Source organism: Triticum aestivum, chromosome 3B (genome assembly GCF_018294505.1).
Source record: "Triticum aestivum cultivar Chinese Spring chromosome 3B, IWGSC CS RefSeq v2.1, whole genome shotgun sequence".
Lineage (NCBI taxonomy): Eukaryota > Viridiplantae > Streptophyta > Magnoliopsida > Poales > Poaceae > Triticum > Triticum aestivum.
The window spans coordinates 39,386,604-39,403,796 of NC_057801.1; positions in this window are offsets into that span (position 1 = coordinate 39,386,604).

Below are 17,193 nucleotides of genomic sequence, written 5' to 3' on the forward strand. Positions count from 1 at the left end.
TCAATGCAAAACCTTCCAATCACTTCTCTTTTTTAAAAACTTTTTAGGCATGAGAGGCAAGTAATTTTTTTTTGGTATTTTCATTCTTTTGAATTTTTTTTGTATGTTTCACCCACAACTAAACAGAAACAAAAAGGAAAAACAAAATCTACTAAGTAAAGAGAGCAAACAAGCACACACGAGAATATCAACCCCACGCTATTGCTCCCCAGCAACGGCGCCAGAAAAGAGCTTGATATTCCCCAAGTGCAAGGAATCATCGTAGCACTTTCCAAAGATGGAAGTGATAAATATGGAGTGTCGAACCCACAAGGGGCTAAGGGTAAGATCAATATTCTCTCAAGCCCTATCTGCCACTGATACGACTCTACGTGCACCGAACGTTTGCTTCCAACTAGCAACGAGAAATAAAACTACGTTGTGGGTATGGAGAGGATAACTTTGTATAGTATCGGAGAGCTAAAACATAAAAGTAGGTGTTGTTATCATAAAGTTAGAATATAATACTAAATAATATAAATATCGAGTGTGGAATAATGGTGGATCGGTGTGCGGAATTGTCCTAGGCAATTGTTAACAAAACCGATAATCACTATTGCAGTTTCATATGAGGGAGAGGCATAAGCTAACATACTTTCTCTACTTGGATCATATGCACTTATGATTGGAACTCTATCAAGCATCCGCAACTACTAAAGATCATTAAGGTAAAACCCAACCATAGCATTAAAGCATCAAGTCCTCTTTATTCCCATACGCAACAATCCCTCTTACTCGGGTTTGTGTTTTAGTCACTCACCAACCCACTATATGCGAATCATGAACGTATTGCAACACCCTACAGCGGGAATCCTGTTGGGTTTCGTAGTAATTTCAAAAAATTTCCTACGCACACGCAAGATCATGTGATGCATAGCAACGAGGGGAAGAGTATTGTCTACGTACCCTACGCAGACCGACTGCGGAAGCGATGACACGACATAGAGGAAGTAGTCGTACGTCTTCACGATCCAACCGATCAAGCACCGAAACTACGGCACCTCCGAGTTCGAGCACACGTTCAGCTCGATGACGATCCAGCAAAGTGTCGGGGAAGAGTTCCGTCAGCACGATGGCGTGGTGACGATCTTGATGAACTACAGCAGCAGGGCTTCGCCTAAACTCCGCTACAGTATTATCGAGGAATATGGTGGCAGGGGGCACCGCACACGGCTAAGGAATCGATCACGTGGATCAACTTGTGTCAACTTGTGTGTTTAGAGGTGCCTCTACCTCAGTATATAAAGTAGCCAAGGGGGGAGGGGGCGCCGGCCAAGAGAGAGAGGCGCAGGAGGAGTCCTACTCCTACCGGGAGTAGGACTCCCCCCCCCCAATCCTATTCCAACTAGGATTCCCAAGGGGGAAAGAGGGAGAGGGGTGGCCGGCCACCTCTCCTAGTCCTAATAGGACTAGGGGAAGGGGGGAGGCGCGCAGCCCCCTTGGGCTGCCCCTTTCTCCTTTCCACTAAAGCCCATGATGGCCCATATAGCTCCCGGGGGGTTCCGGTAACCCTCTCGGTAACCCGGTAAAATCCCGATTTCACCCGGAACACTTCCGATGTCCAAACATAGGCTTCCAATATATCAATCTTTATGTCTCGACCATTTCGAGACTCCTCGTCATGTCCGTGATCATATCCGGGACTCCGAACAACCTTCGGTACATCAAAATGCATAAACTCATAATATAACTGTCATCGTAACCTTAAGCGTGCGGACCCTACGGGTTCGAGAACAATGTAGACATGACCGAGACACGTCTCCGGTCAATAACCAATAGCGGGACCTGGATGCCCATATTGGCTCCTACATATTCTACGAAGATCTTTATCGGTTAGACCGCATAACAACATACGTTGTTCCCTTTGTCATCGGTATGTTACTTGCCCGAGATTCGATCGTCGGTATCCAATACCTAGTTCAATCTCGTTACTGGCAAGTCTCTTTACTCGTTCCGTAATACATCATCTCACAACTAACATATTAGTTGCAGTGCTTGCAAGGCTTATGTGATGTGCATTACCGAGAGGGCCCAGAGATACCTCTCCGACAATCGGAGTGACAAATCCTAATCTCGAAATACGCCAACCCAACATCTACCTTTGGAGACACCTGTAATGCTCCTTTATAATCACCCAGTTACGTTGTGACGTTTGGTAGCACCCAAAGTGTTCCTCCGGCAAACGGGAGTTGCATAATCTCATAGTCATAGGAACATGTATAAGTCATGAAGAAAGCAATAGCAACATACTAAACGATCAGGTGCTAAGCTAATGGAATGGGTCATGTCAATCAGATCATTCAACTAATGATGTGACCTCGTTAATCAAATAACAACTCTTTGTTCATGGTTAGGAAACATAACCATCTTTGATTAACGAGCTAGTCAAGTAGAGGCATACTAGTGACACTATGTTTGTCTATGTATTCACACATGTATTATGTTTCCGGTAAATACAATTCTAGCATGAATAATAAACATTTATCATGATTATAAGGAAATAAATAATAACTTTATTATTGCCTCTAGGGCATATTTCCTTCAGTCTCCCACTTGCACTAGAGTCAATAATCTAGTTCACATCGCCATGTGATTTAACAGCAATAGTTCACATCACCATGTGATTAACACCCATAGTTCACATCGCTATGTGACCAACACCCAAAGGGTTTACTAGATTCAGTAATCTAGTTCACATCGCTATGTGATTAACACCCCAAGGAGTACTAAGGTGTGATCATGTTTTGCTTGTGAGAGAATCTTAGTCAACGGGTCTGCAACATTCAGATCCGTATGTATCTTGCAAATCTCTATGTCTCCCACCTGGACTAGATCCCGGATGGAGTTGAAGCGTCTCTTGATGTGTTTGGTCCTTTTGTGAAATCTGGATTCCTTTGCTAAGGCAATTGCACCAGTATTGTCACAAAAGATTTTCATTGGACCCGATGCACTAGGTATGACACCTAGATCGGATATGAACTCCTTCATCCAGACTCCTTCATTTGCTGCTTCCGAAGCAGCTATGTATTCCGCTTCACATGTAGATCCCGCTACAACGCTTTGTTTAGAACTGCACCAACTGACAGCTCCACCGTTTAATGTAAACACGTATCCGGTTTGCGATTTAGAATCGTCCGGATCAGTGTCAAAGCTTGCATCATCGTAACCTTTTACGATGAGCTCTTTGTCACTTCCATATACGAGAAACATATCCTTAGTCCTTTTCAGGTATTTCAGGATGTTCTTGACCGCTGTCCAGTGATCCATTCCTGGATTACTTTGGTACCTCCCTGCTAAACTTATAGCAAGGCACACATCAGGTCTGGTACACAGCATTGCATACATGATAGAGCCTATGGCTGATGCATGGGGAACATCTTTCATATTCTCTCTATCTTCTGCAGTGGTCGGGCATTGAGTCTTACTCAATTTCACACCTTGTAACACAGGCAAGAACCCTTTCTTTGCTTGATCCATTTTGAACTTCTTCAAAATTTTGTCAAGGTATGTGCTTTGTGAAAGTCCAATTAAGCGTCTTGATCTATCTCTATAGATCTTAATGCCTAATATGTAAGCAGCTTCACCGAGGTCTTTCATTGAAAAACTTTTATTCAAGTATCCCTTTATGCTATCCAGAAATTCTATATCATTTCCAATCAGTAATATGTCATCCACATATAATATCAGAAATGCTACAGAGCTCCCACTCACTTTCTTGTAAATACAGGCTTCTCCGAAAGTCTGTATAAAACCAAATGCTTTGATCACACTATCAAAACGTTTATTCCAACTCCGAGAGGCTTGCACCAGTCCATAAATGGATCGCTGGAGCTTGCACACTTTGTTAGCTCCCTTTGGATCGACAAAACCTTCTGGTTGCATCATATACAACTCTTCTTCCAGAAATCCATTCAGGAATGCAGTTTTGACATCCATTTGCCAAATTTCATAATCATAAAATGCGGCAATTGCTAACATGATTCGGACGGACTTAAGCATCGCTACGAGTGAGAAGGTCTCATCGTAGTCAATTCCTTGAACTTGCCGAAAACCTTTTGCGACAAGTCGAGCTTTGTAGACAGTAACATTACCATCAGCGTCAGTCTTCTTCTTAAAAATCCATTTATTCTCAATTGCTTGCCGATCATTGGGCAAGTCAACCAAAGTCCATACTTTGTTCTCATACATGGATCCCATCTCAGATTTCATGGCTTCTAGCCACTTTGCGGAATCTGGGCTCACCATCGCTTCTTCATAGTTCGTAGGTTCATCATGATCTAGTAGCATGACCTCCAGAACAGGATTACCGTACCACTCTGGTGCGGATCTTACTCTGGTTGATCTACGAGGTTCAGTAGTATCTTGATCTGAAGTTTCATGATCATTATCATTGGCTTCCTCACTAACTGGTGTAGGTGTCACTGAAACAGTTTTCTGTGATGAACTACTTTCCAGTAAGGGAGCAGGTACAGTTACCTCGTCAAGTTCTACTTTCCTCCCACTCACTTCTTTCGAGAGAAACTCCTTCTCTGGAAAGGATCCATTTTAGCAACGAATGTCTTGCCTTCGGATCTGTGATAGAAGGTGTACCCAACAATTTCCTTTGGGTATTCTATGAAGACGCACTTCTCCGATTTGGGTTCGAGCTTATCAGGATGAAACTTTTTCACATAAGCATCGCAGCCCCAAACTTTAATAAACAACAGCTTAGGTTTACTGCTAAACCATAGTTCATACAGTGTCGTCTCAACGGATTTAGATGGTGCCCTATTTTAAAACGTGAATGCAGCTGTCTTTAATGCATAACCCCAAAACGATAGTGGTAAAGAGATATCATAGATCGCACCATATCAAATAAAGTGCGGTTATGACGTTCGGACACACCATAACGATGTGGTGTTCCAGGTGGCGTGAGCTGTGAAACTATTCCACATTGTTTTAATTGAAGACCAAACTCGTAACTCAAATATTTGTCTCCGCGATCAGATCGCAGAAAGTTTATTTTCTTGTTACGATGATTTTTCCACTTCACTCTGAAATTCTTTGAACCTTTCAACTATTTCAGACTTATGTTTCATCAAGTAGATATACCCATATCTGCTCAAATCATCTTGTGAAGGTCAGAAAACAACGATGCTTGCCACGAGCAACAGCACTCATTGGATCGCATACATCGGTATGTATTATTTCCAACAAGTCAGTAACTCGTTCCATTGTTCCGAAGAACGGAGTTTTAGTCATCTTGCCCAAAAGGCACGGTTCGCAAGCATCAAATGATTCATAACCAAGTGATTCCGAAAATCCATCTTTATGGAGTTTCTTCATGCGCTTTACACCGATATGACCTAAACGACAGTGCCACAAATAAGTTGCACTTTCATTATCAACTCTGCATCTTTTGGTTTCAACATTATGAATATGTGTATTACTACTATCGAGATTTAGTAAGAATAGACCACTCTTCAAGGGTGCATGACCATAAAAGATATTACTCATATAAATAGAACAACCATTATTCTCTGATTTAAATGAATAACCATCTCGCATTAAACAAGATCCAGATATAATGTTCATGCTCAACGCTGGCACCAAATAACAATTATTTAGGTCTAATATTAATCCCGAAGGTAGATGTAGAGGTAGCGTGCCGACCGCGATCACATCGACTTTGGAACCGTTTCCCACGCGCATCGTCACCTCGTCCTTTGCCAGTGCCCGCTTATTCTGTAGTCTCTGTTTCGAGTTGCAAATATTAGCAACAGAACCAGTATCAAATACCCAGGTGCTACTGCGAGCTCTAGTAAGGTACACATCAATAACATGTATATCATATATACCTTTGTTCACCTTGCCATCCTTCTTATCCGCCAAATACTTGGGGCAGTTCCGCTTCCAGTGACCAGTCTGCTTGCAGTAGAAGCACTCAGTTTCAGGCTTAGGTCCAGACTTGGGTTTCTTATCTTGAGCAGCAACTGGCTTGTTGTTCTTCTTGAAGTTCCCTTTCTTCTTTCCTTTGCCCTTTTTCTTGAAACTAGTGGTTTTGTTAACCATCAACACTTGATGCTCCTTTTTGATTTCTACCTCCACAGCTTTCAGCATTGCGAAGAGCTCGGGAATAGTCTTGTTCATCCCTTGCATATTATAGTTCATCACGAAGCTCTTGTAGCTTGGTGGCAGTGATTGGAGAATTCTGTCGATGACGCAATCATCCGGAAGATTAACTCCCAATTGAATCAAGTGATTATTATACCCAGACATTTTGAGTATATGCTCACTGACAGAACTGTTCTCCTCCATCTTGCAGCTATAGAACTTATTGGAGACTTCATATCTCTCAATCCGGGCATTTGCTTGAAACATTAACTTCAACTCCTGGAACATCTCATATGCTCCATGACGTTCAAAACGTCGTTGAAGTCCCGATTCTAAGCCGTAAAGCATGGCACACTGAACTATTGAGTAGTCATCAGCTTTGCTCTGCCAGACGTTCATAACATCTGGCGTTGCTCCAGCAGCAGGCCTGGCACCCAGCGGTGCTTCCAGGACGTAATTCTTCTGTGCAGCAATGAGGATAATCCTCAAGTTACGGACCCAGTCCGTGTAATTGCTACCATCATCTTTCAACTTTGCTTTCTCAAGGAACGCATTAAAATTTAACGGAACAACAGCACGAGCCATCTATCTACAATTAACATAAACAAGCAAGATACTATCAGGGACTAAGTTCATGATAAATTTTAAGTTCAATTAATCATATTACTAAAGAACTCCCACTTAGATAGACATCCCTCTAATCCTCTAAGTGATCACGTGATCCAAATCAACTAAACCATAACCGATCATCACGTGAGATGGAGTAGTTTTCAATGGTGAACATCGTTTATGTTGATCATATCTACTATATGATTCACGCTCGACCTTTCGATCTCCGTGTTCCGAGGCCATATCTGCATATGCTAGGCTCGTCAAGTTTAACCTGAGTATTCTGCGTGTGCAAAACTGGCTTGCACCCGTTGTAGATGGACGTAGAGCTTATCACACCCGATCATCACGTGGTGTCTGGGCACGACGAACTTTGGCAACGGTGCATACTCAGGGAGAACACTTCTTGATAATTTAGTGAGAGATCATCTTATAATGCTACCGTCAATCAAAGCAAGATAAGATGCATAAAAAGATAAACATCACATGCAATCAATATAAGTGATATGATATGGCCATCATCATCTTGTGCTTGTGATCTCTATCTCCGAAGCACCGTCATGATCACCATCGTCACCGGCGCGACACCATGATCTCCATCGTAGCATCGTTGTCGTCTCGCCAATCTTATGCTTCCACGACTATCACTACCGTTTAGTAATAAAGTAAAGCATTACATCGCGATTGCATTGCATACAATAAAGCGACAACCATATGGCTCCTGCCAGTTGCCGATAACTTGTTTACAAAACATGATCATCTCATACAATAAAATTCAGCATCATGCCTTGACCATATCACATCACAACATGCCCTGCAAAAACAAGTTAGACGTCCTCTACTTTGTTGTTGCATGTTTTACGTGGCTGCTACGGGCTTAAGTAAGAACTAATCTCACCTACGCATCAAAACCACAACGATAGTTTGTCAAATAGACTCCGTTTTAACCTTCGCAAGGACCGGGCGTAGCCATACTTGGTTCAACTAAAGTTGGAGAGGCAGTCGCCCGCAAGCCATCTCTGTGCAAAGCACGTCGAGGGAACCGGTCTCGCGTAAGCGTACGCGTAAGGTTGGTCCGGGTCGTCTCGTCCAACAATACCGCCGAACCAAAGTATGACATGGTGGTAGGCAGTATGACTTGTATCGTCCACAACTTACTTGTGTTCTACTCGTGCATATAACATCAACATCAATAACCTAGGCTCTGATACCACTGTTGGGTTTCGTAGTAATTTCAAAAAATTTCCTACGCACACGCAAGATCATGTGATGCATAGCAACGAGGGGAAGAGTATTGTCTACGTACCCTACGCAGACCGACTGCGGAAGCGATGACACGACGTAGAGGAAGTAGTCGTACGTCTTCACGATCCAACCGATCAAGCACCGAAACTACGGCACCTCCGAGTTCGAGCACACGTTCAGCTCGATGACGATCCCCGGACTCCGATCCAGCAAAGTGTCGGGGAAGAGTTCCGTCAGCACGACGGCGTGGTGACGATCTTGATGAACTACAGCAGCAGGGCTTCGCCTAAACTCCGCTACAGTATTATCGAGGAATATGGTGGCAGGGGGCACCGCACACGGCTAAGGAATCGATCACGTGGATCAACTTGTGTCAACTTGTGTGTTTAGAGGTGCCTCTACCTCAGTTTATAAAGGAGCCAAGGGGGGAGGGGGCGCCGGCCAAGAGAGAGAGGCGCAGGAGGAGTCCTACTCCTACCGGGAGTAGGACTCCCCCCCCAATCCTATTCCAACTAGGATTCCCAAGGGGGAAAGAGGGAGAGGGGTGGCCGGCCACCTCTCCTAGTCCTAATAGGACTAGGGGAAGGGGGGAGGCACGCAGCCCCCTTGGGCTGCCCCTTTCTCCTTTCCACTAAAGCCCATGATGGCCCATATAGCTCCCGGGGGGTTCCGGTAACCCTCTCGGTAACCCGGTAAAATCCCGATTTCACCCGGAACACTTCCGATGTCCAAACATAGGCTTCCAATATATCAATCTTTATGTCTCGACCATTTCGAGACTCCTCGTCATGTCCGTGATCATATCCGGGACTCCGAACAACCTTCGGTACATCAAAATGCATAAACTCATAATATAACTGTCATCGTAACCTTAAGCGTGCGGACCCTACGGGTTCGAGAACAATGTAGACATGACCGAGACACGTCTCCGGTCAATAACCAATAGCGGGACCTGGATGCCCATATTGGCTCCTACATATTCTACGAAGATCTTTATCGGTCAGACCGCATAACAACATACGTTGTTCCCTTTGTCATCGGTATGTTACTTGCCCGAGATTCGATCGTCGGTATCCAATACCTAGTTCAATCTCGTTACCGGCAAGTCTCTTTACTCGTTCCGTAATACATCATCTCACAACTAACATATTAGTTGCAGTGCTTGCAAGGCTTATGTGATGTGCATTACCGAGAGGGCCCAGAGATACCTCTCCGACAATCGGAGTGACAAATCCTAATCTCGAAATACGCCAACCCAACATCTACCTTTGGAGACACCTGTAATGCTCCTTTATAATCACCCAGTTACGTTGTGACGTTTGGTAGCACCCAAAGTGTTCCTCCGGCAAACGGGAGTTGCATAATCTCATAGTCATAGGAACATGTATAAGTCATGAAGAAAGCAATAGCAACATACTAAACGATCAGGTGCTAAGCTAATGGAATGGGTCATGTCAATCAGATCATTCAACTAATGATGTGACCTCGTTAATCAAATAACAACTCTTTGTTCATGGTTAGGAAACATAACCATCTTTGATTAACGAGCTAGTCAAGTAGAGGCATACTAGTGACACTATGTTTGTCTATGTATTCACACATGTATTATGTTTCCGGTAAATACAATTCTAGCATGAATAATAAACATTTATCATGATTATAAGGAAATAAATAATAACTTTATTATTGCCTCTAGGGCATATTTCCTTCAAATCCCTCACGCTTGCGCGACACGGAGGGCACCATAGGACAGCACCAAAGTAAAACATACAACTCATACCAATCTAGATCGTCAATGAACCCAAAGACAAAAGATATCTACTCAAAACATCATAGGATGGCAACACATCAATGGATCATAATATGTGGCATAAAGCACCATGTTCAAGTAGGGATTACAGCGGGGTGCGGGAGAGTGGACCGCGTAAAAGAGATGAGGATGGTGATGATGATGGTGATGTTGATGAAGACGATCACCATGGCGATGATTCCCCTCCCGATGGCACTCCGGCGCCACCAGAAGAGAGGAGGAGAGGTTCTCCCCCTTGTGCTTCTTCCTCCATGGCCTCTACCCTCTGGTCCTTAACCTTCATGATGATGAAGACCCCTCCGGGATACTCCTCCATGGCCACCGGTGATGATGGCCCTCTCCGGCAGGGTGCCGGAGAGGGCCCCGATTGGTTTTTTGTGGCTACGGAGGCTTGCAGCGGCGGAACTTCTGATCTAATCTCCGTTCTGGAAGTTTTAGGGTACAAGAGTATATATGGGTGCATGGGGTACGTCGGAGGAGCTACGGGGGCCCCACGAGGCAGGGGGCGCGCCCCCACCCTCATGGGCAGCCTGTATCTCCCCTGATGTGCACTCCAAGTTCCCTGGGTTGCTTTCCTTGCAAAAATAACTTCTCAAGTTGATTTTGTTCCGTTTTGACTCCGTCTGATATTCCTTTTCCTCGAAACACTAAAATAGGCATAAAACAGCAAATCTGGGCTGGGCCTCCGGTTAATAGGTTAGTCCCAAAAATAATATAAAAGTGGATAATAAAGCTCAATATTGCCTAAAACAGTAGATAATATAGCATGGAGCAATCAAAAATTATAGATACGTTGAAGACGTATCATCTACCTGAGAGGTTTAGTGAGATGAAGCAATCATCTGCAAGAGCCGGAGTTGTGACTGCTTTAAGCTGGGCCAAAGCATGGTTACCGGAGCTAGACTCGGCTGATATCTCTATCGGGCATCCAAGCTTTAAACAAGACGACACCCCATTTGACAAGAAAGACTTTGCTGCTTGCGTGAAGGACATACGTCCTCTGGACAATCTGATTACCAATGAGACAGACCTCACCAAGTATCAACCGGCTTATGACTTGAAAAAACAAAAGATGGCAACGCCGTCTTACAAAGTGAAAGATCTTATCCCCCCAATCCGTAAGCATACTTTTGCTCCTGAAGTTTACCCGTCCAAGCTTATTGATGATGAAGCTGAGTCCCAAGCTTTGAATGGCATTGAATGGTCATCACCAACCTTCTAGGAAATAGAACATGACGAAGAAGCGGAGAGGGATGATCCGGAAGCGTCAGGCCATCAAGAAGATTGATCTACTGGGTGGTTCATATTTGTGACCTACTAAAAAATAGTTAATCATTTGGAATCCGGGAGTCTGATACGTCTCCGTCGTATCTATAATTTTTTATTGTTCCATGCCAATATTATTCAACTTTCATATACTTTTGGCAACTTTTTATACTATATTTTGGGACTAACATATTGATCCAGTGCCCGGTGCCAGTTCCTGTTTGTTGCATGTTTTATGTTTTGCAGAAACCCAATATCAAACGGAGTGCAAACGGGATAAAAGCGGACGGAGAATTATTTTGGAATATTTGTGATTTTTGGGAAGTAAAATCAATGAGAGACAGTGCCAGAGGGGGCTACAAGACAGGGGGCGCGCCCCAGGGGGGCAAGCGCGCCCTGGACCCTCGTGGGCACCCCATAAGGCAGTTAATGCTCTTCTTTTGCCGCAAGAAAGCTAATTTTATGAGAAAAATCTGGGTGAAAGATTCACCCCAATCGGAGTTACGGATCTCCGGATATAAAAGAAACGGTGAAGGGGCAGAATCAGGGAACGCAGAAACAGAGAGAGATAGGGAGATAGATCCAATCTCGGAGGGGCTCTCGCCCCTCCCATGCCATGGGAGCCAAGGACCAAAGGGGAAACCCTTCTCCCATCTAGGGAGGAGGTCAAGGAAGAAGAAGAAGAAGGGGGGCCTCTCCCCCTTGCTTCCGGTGGCGTCTGAGCGCTGCCGGGGGCCATCATCATCACCGCGATCTTCACCAACACCGCCGCCATCTTCACCAACATCTCCATCACCTTCCCCCTTCTAAATTCAGCGTTTCACTCTCCCGCAACCCGTTGTACCCTCTACTTGAACATGGTGCTTTATGCTTCATATTATTATCCAATGATGTGTTGCCATCCTATGATGTCTGAGTAGATTTTTGTTGTCCTATCGGTGATTGATGAATTGCTATGATTGGTTTGAGTTGCATGTTTTATTATAGGTGCTGTCCTATGGTGCTCTCCGTGTCGCGCAAGCTTGAGGGATCCCCGCTGTAGGGTTTGCAATATGTTCATGATTTGCTTATGGTGGGTGGCGTGAGTGACAGAAGCACATACCCGAGTAAGTAGGTTGTTTGCGTATGGGATAAAGGGGACTTGATACTTTAATGCTATGGTTGGGTTTTACCCTAATGATCTTTAGTAGTTGCGTATGCTTGCTAGAGTTCCAATCATAAGTGCATATGATCCAAGAAGAGAAAGTATGTTAGCTTATGCCTCTCCCTCAAATAGAATTGCAATAGTGATTACCGGTCTAGTAAAGTAGTCAATTTCTTAGGGACAATTTCACAACTCCTACCACCACTTTTCCACACTCGCTATATTTACTTTATTGCTTCTTTATCTAAACAGCCCGTAGTTTATATTTACGTGCTCTTTATTATGTTGCAAACCTATCCAACAACACCTACAAAGTACTTCTAGTTTCATACTTGTTCTACGTAAAGCAAACACTAAGCGTGTGTAGAGTCGTATCAGTGGCAGATAGGACTTGAGAGAATATTTTTTCTACCTTTAGCTCCTCATTGGGTTCGACACTCTTACTTACCGAAAGAGGCTACAATTATCCCCTACACTTGTGGGTTATCAAGACCTTTTTCTGGCGCCGTTGCCGGGGAGTCATAGCGTGGGGTGAATATTCTCATGTGTGCTTGTTTGCTTTATCACTAAGTAATTTTTATTTGCTGTTCTTAGTTGTTTTCTATCTTTAGTTATGGGTAGGAAATGCAAACTACCAAAAAAAATAGTTGTACCTACTACACCAATGGTTGAAGAACCACTCAAAATCTATCACACTCCTGAAGCTTTTTACTTGGATCATCTTCGACCCCTTTGTGCTCGTGCTGAAACCCCAACTAGCTTAGTTGAGGGCAAATCTTTAGATGAGCATGCTTGTTATGTGCGACACCAAATATCTGAAAAAGGGAAACTTTTACTGGATCAAATTCATCATTTGCAATGCTATGCTTGGACTTTATGTGAAATATATGATGTTACTTGTTGTTCTGAAAACCCTAAGAAACACCTTCCCTACCAATGTGAGGTTATTGATAATGGAATCGTATCTTCGTATGCTAAGGGTGTTTATAATTACTATGATGTTCAACAAATTGAATAATTTGTTGCTTTTAAGGGTGCTTATGAAATTGCTTCTTTGATTGAAAAGTATGATGCTACTCTCTACAAATCTAAATTTTTTGCCATACTTGAATATTGTTATGATAATTATGCTTCGAATGCCTATGTTAAACTATATATTGAGAAATTCTCCACTGTCCAAGAAGATACTAATAGTTTGCAGGAAGCTATGGAAGAAGAAATTGATGAAACTGTGAGCTCATTGGATGAAAAAGATGATGAGGAGAGCGAAGAACAAAAGGAGGAAGAGCGGATTAGCTACCCGTGCCCATGTTCTAATGAGAGTAACTCTTCAACTCATACATTGTTTAATTCCCCTTCGTGCTTACCGAAGGCTGATTGCTATGATGATTATTATGATCCCATTGATTCTCTTGAAATATCCCTTTTTGATGATGCTTGCTATGCTTGTGGCCAAGATGCCAAAATGAATTATGCTTATGGAGATGAACTTTCTATAGTTACTTATGTTAAACATGAAATTGTTGCTATTGCACCCACGCATGATAGACCTATTATCTTTTTGAATTCTCCAAACTACACTATATCAGAAAAGTTTGTGCTTATTAGGGATTATATTGATGGGTTGCGTTTTACTACTACACACGATAATTTTGATAGATATAATATGCATGTGCTTGCTGCTCCTACTTGCAATTATTATGAGAGAGGAACTATATCTCCACCTCTCTATGTTTCCAATACGATAAAATTGCAAGAAACTGTTTATACTATGCATTGGCCTTTACTTGGTGTGCTTGAATTGTTCTTTTTTGACATGCCGATGCATAGGAAGAGAGTTAGACTTCGTTCTTGCTTGATATCTGTTACTTTGTGCTCACTACTAAATAACAAATCATTGTTAATTAAAATTGTCTTTGATATACCTTGGGATCCGAGTGGATCCATTACTTGAACACTATATGCTTAGCTTAATGGCTTTAAAGAAAGCGTTGCCAGGGAGGCAACCCGGAAGTTTTAGAGAGTCATTTATTTCTGTTGAGTGCTTTCATATAGTTTAAAAACATAAAAATAAAGAGGGGAACCCAAAACTTTTCAAAAAGGAAAGTGAAAGTGAGAAAGACAAGCATTGTTGAAGTGGGAGAGCTCCTTGAACTTTGTTCATGCTCACGGAAACTTTTTGAATCTTAATTACAGAAACTTTTCATCAAAAATAATTACCCCCTTGTACAATTCCATTGTATTATAAAAATAATGTGCTAAGGTTTGCCTTTAGGATGTTTACAATGCTTGTTGGTTTGTACGGTGCACGACAGAAACTTTGGCTGTAGTGCGGATTTTACATTTTTTACTGGACGTCAAATGGTTCTGATTCCTGTTGCAATCTCTTTCTGTACAAATTTTTTATTTTTCCTAATTTTTGTAGAATTTGTGGGGTACCAGAAGTATGGTGAATGTTCAGATTGCTACAGACTGTTCTATTTTTGACAGATTCTATTTTTGATGCATAGTTTGCTTGTTTGATGAAACTATCAATTTCTGTCAGTGGATTAATCCATGAAAAAGCTATATTACAGTAGACACAATGCAAAAACAAAATATGAATTGGTTTGCTACAGTACTTAGAGAAGTGATTTGCTTTATTATACTAACGGATCTTACCTAGTTTTCTGTTGGAGTTTTGTGTGGATGAAGTGTTTGATCGAGGAGGTCTCGATATGAGGAAAAGGAAGAGAGGCAAGAGCTCAAGCTTGGGGATGCCCAAGGCACCCCAAGTAAATATTCAAGGAGACTCAAGCATCTAAGCTTGGGGATGCCCCGGAAGGCATCCTCTCTTTCTTCAACAAGTATCAGTATGTTTTCGTATTCGTTTCGTTCATGCGATATGTGCATGTCTTGGAGCGTCTTTTGTGTTTAGTTTTCATTTTTCTTTTATGCACCATGATTGTATGATATAGTCCTTGGTTGATTTATAGAATGATCATTGCACTTCACTTAAATCTTTTGAGTATGGCTTTATAGAATGCTTCATGTGCTTCACTTATATCGTTTGAAGTTTGGATTGCCTGTTTCTCTTCACATAGAAAACCGCCATTTGTAGAATGCTCTTTTGCTTCATTTATATCTATTTTGCTTCACTTATATATATTTAGAGAGATGACAGGAATTGGTCATTCACATGGTTAGTCATAAAATCCTACATATACTTGTGGATCGCTGAATATGATATGTTTGATTCCTTGCATTAGTTTTGCTATATAGTGATGATAATATGTGGGAGGTACTAGTAGATGGTTGTGTTTAGTAAGGATGTTGGTGTTAAGGTTTGTGATTCCCGAAGCATGCATGTATGGTCTACTAATTATGTAACCAAATTGGCGTGCATTGTATTTTGAATGTTTATCTTTGCGTGAAGGTCGGGGGCGCGCAGTGGTTAACTCCTACCAACCTCCCCCCTAGGAGCATGCGTGTAGTACTTTGTTTAAATGGATAATAAATTTTTGTAATAAGTATGTGAATTCTTTATGACTGATGTTGAGTCCATGGATTATACGCACTTTTACCTTTCCATCATTGCTAGCCTCTTCGGTACCGTGCATTGCCCTTTCTCACCTCAAGAGTTGGTGCAAACTTCGCCGGTGCATCCAAACCCCGTGATACGATATGCTCTATCACACATAAGCCTCCTTATATCTTCCTCAAAACAGCCACCATACCTACCTATCATGGCATTTCCATAGCCATTCCGAGATATATTGCCATGCAACTTCCATCATCATCATCATCGTCATATTGCTTTGCATGATCGTAAGATAGCTAGCATGATGTTTTCATGGCTTGTATGTTTTTTGATGTCATTCCTATGCTAGATCATTGCACATCACTACAAAAAAAAGACACATCTGTGACATTTTGGGCCAAACGAATTTTATTCCTGTCATACATATGACACTTCTCTGACGATAATTGTGACAAAACCCGATATCATCATAGATGTGGTGGGCACCTACTTCTATGACAAAAAATCATGATAGAAAATGGGCTTTTCGTCCTGGGCAGGCCGGAGACGCAGCTGCATGACATTCTTTGGGCCGTCCATGATGGAAAAAACCATGGTAGAAGCAAGGGGGAGGAAAATTTTGAGGAGTTGCCGGTTACGGCGGGAGGTCGGGGGCCGAGCGATGCGTGTTTCTCTCGTACACGTGTGAGGCGTTGGCTCTAACTGAACCCGAGCGAGGCGTTGGGCTCTAACTGAACCCGAGTGATTGCACTGCAGGCTACGCGTTACTGAACTCGAGCGATCGATCGATGGCTGTTAACTGAACCCGATGGAGCGATTCCTTCGCTACTGCTGCTAACTGAAGCTGATCGATTGGATGAACAGTGAGCGTTGCACGGGGGGGGGGGGGTTGGATGAACAGTGAGCGGTGGCGTTGCCTCTGGATGAATAGGACCCCGTGGTGTGGAGGGCTGGATGAATAGTAGACGGTGGAGGGGTGGCCGTGGAGGGGTGGTTGAACAGGACCCCGTGGTGTGGAGGGCTGGATGAACAGTAGATGGTGGAGGGCTGGATGAACAGTAGACGATGGAGGGGTGGTTGAACAGTAGCCGGTAGAGTAGCGCGGGGTGGAGGATGGATGAACAGGAGCCCGTGGAGGCTGGAGGAGGTCGATGGTAGCCCGTGGATGCTGGAGGAGGTCGACGGTGGAGATGAACAGTATCCCGTGGAGTCCCGTTTTGCGGTACGCCACACCCCTCCCGATGAATAGGACCCCCGTTTCGACCGTAGGAGGCCCGTTTCGTCCGTTTTGTGGTACGCCACACCCCTTCCGATCAACAGGACCCCCATTTCGACTGTAGGAGGTCTGTTTCCTCCGTTTTACGGTACACCACACCCGTCCCGATCAATAGGACCCCCGTTTCGACCGTAGGAGGTCTGCTTCCTCCGTTTTATGGTACGCCACACCCCTCCCGATCAACATGACCC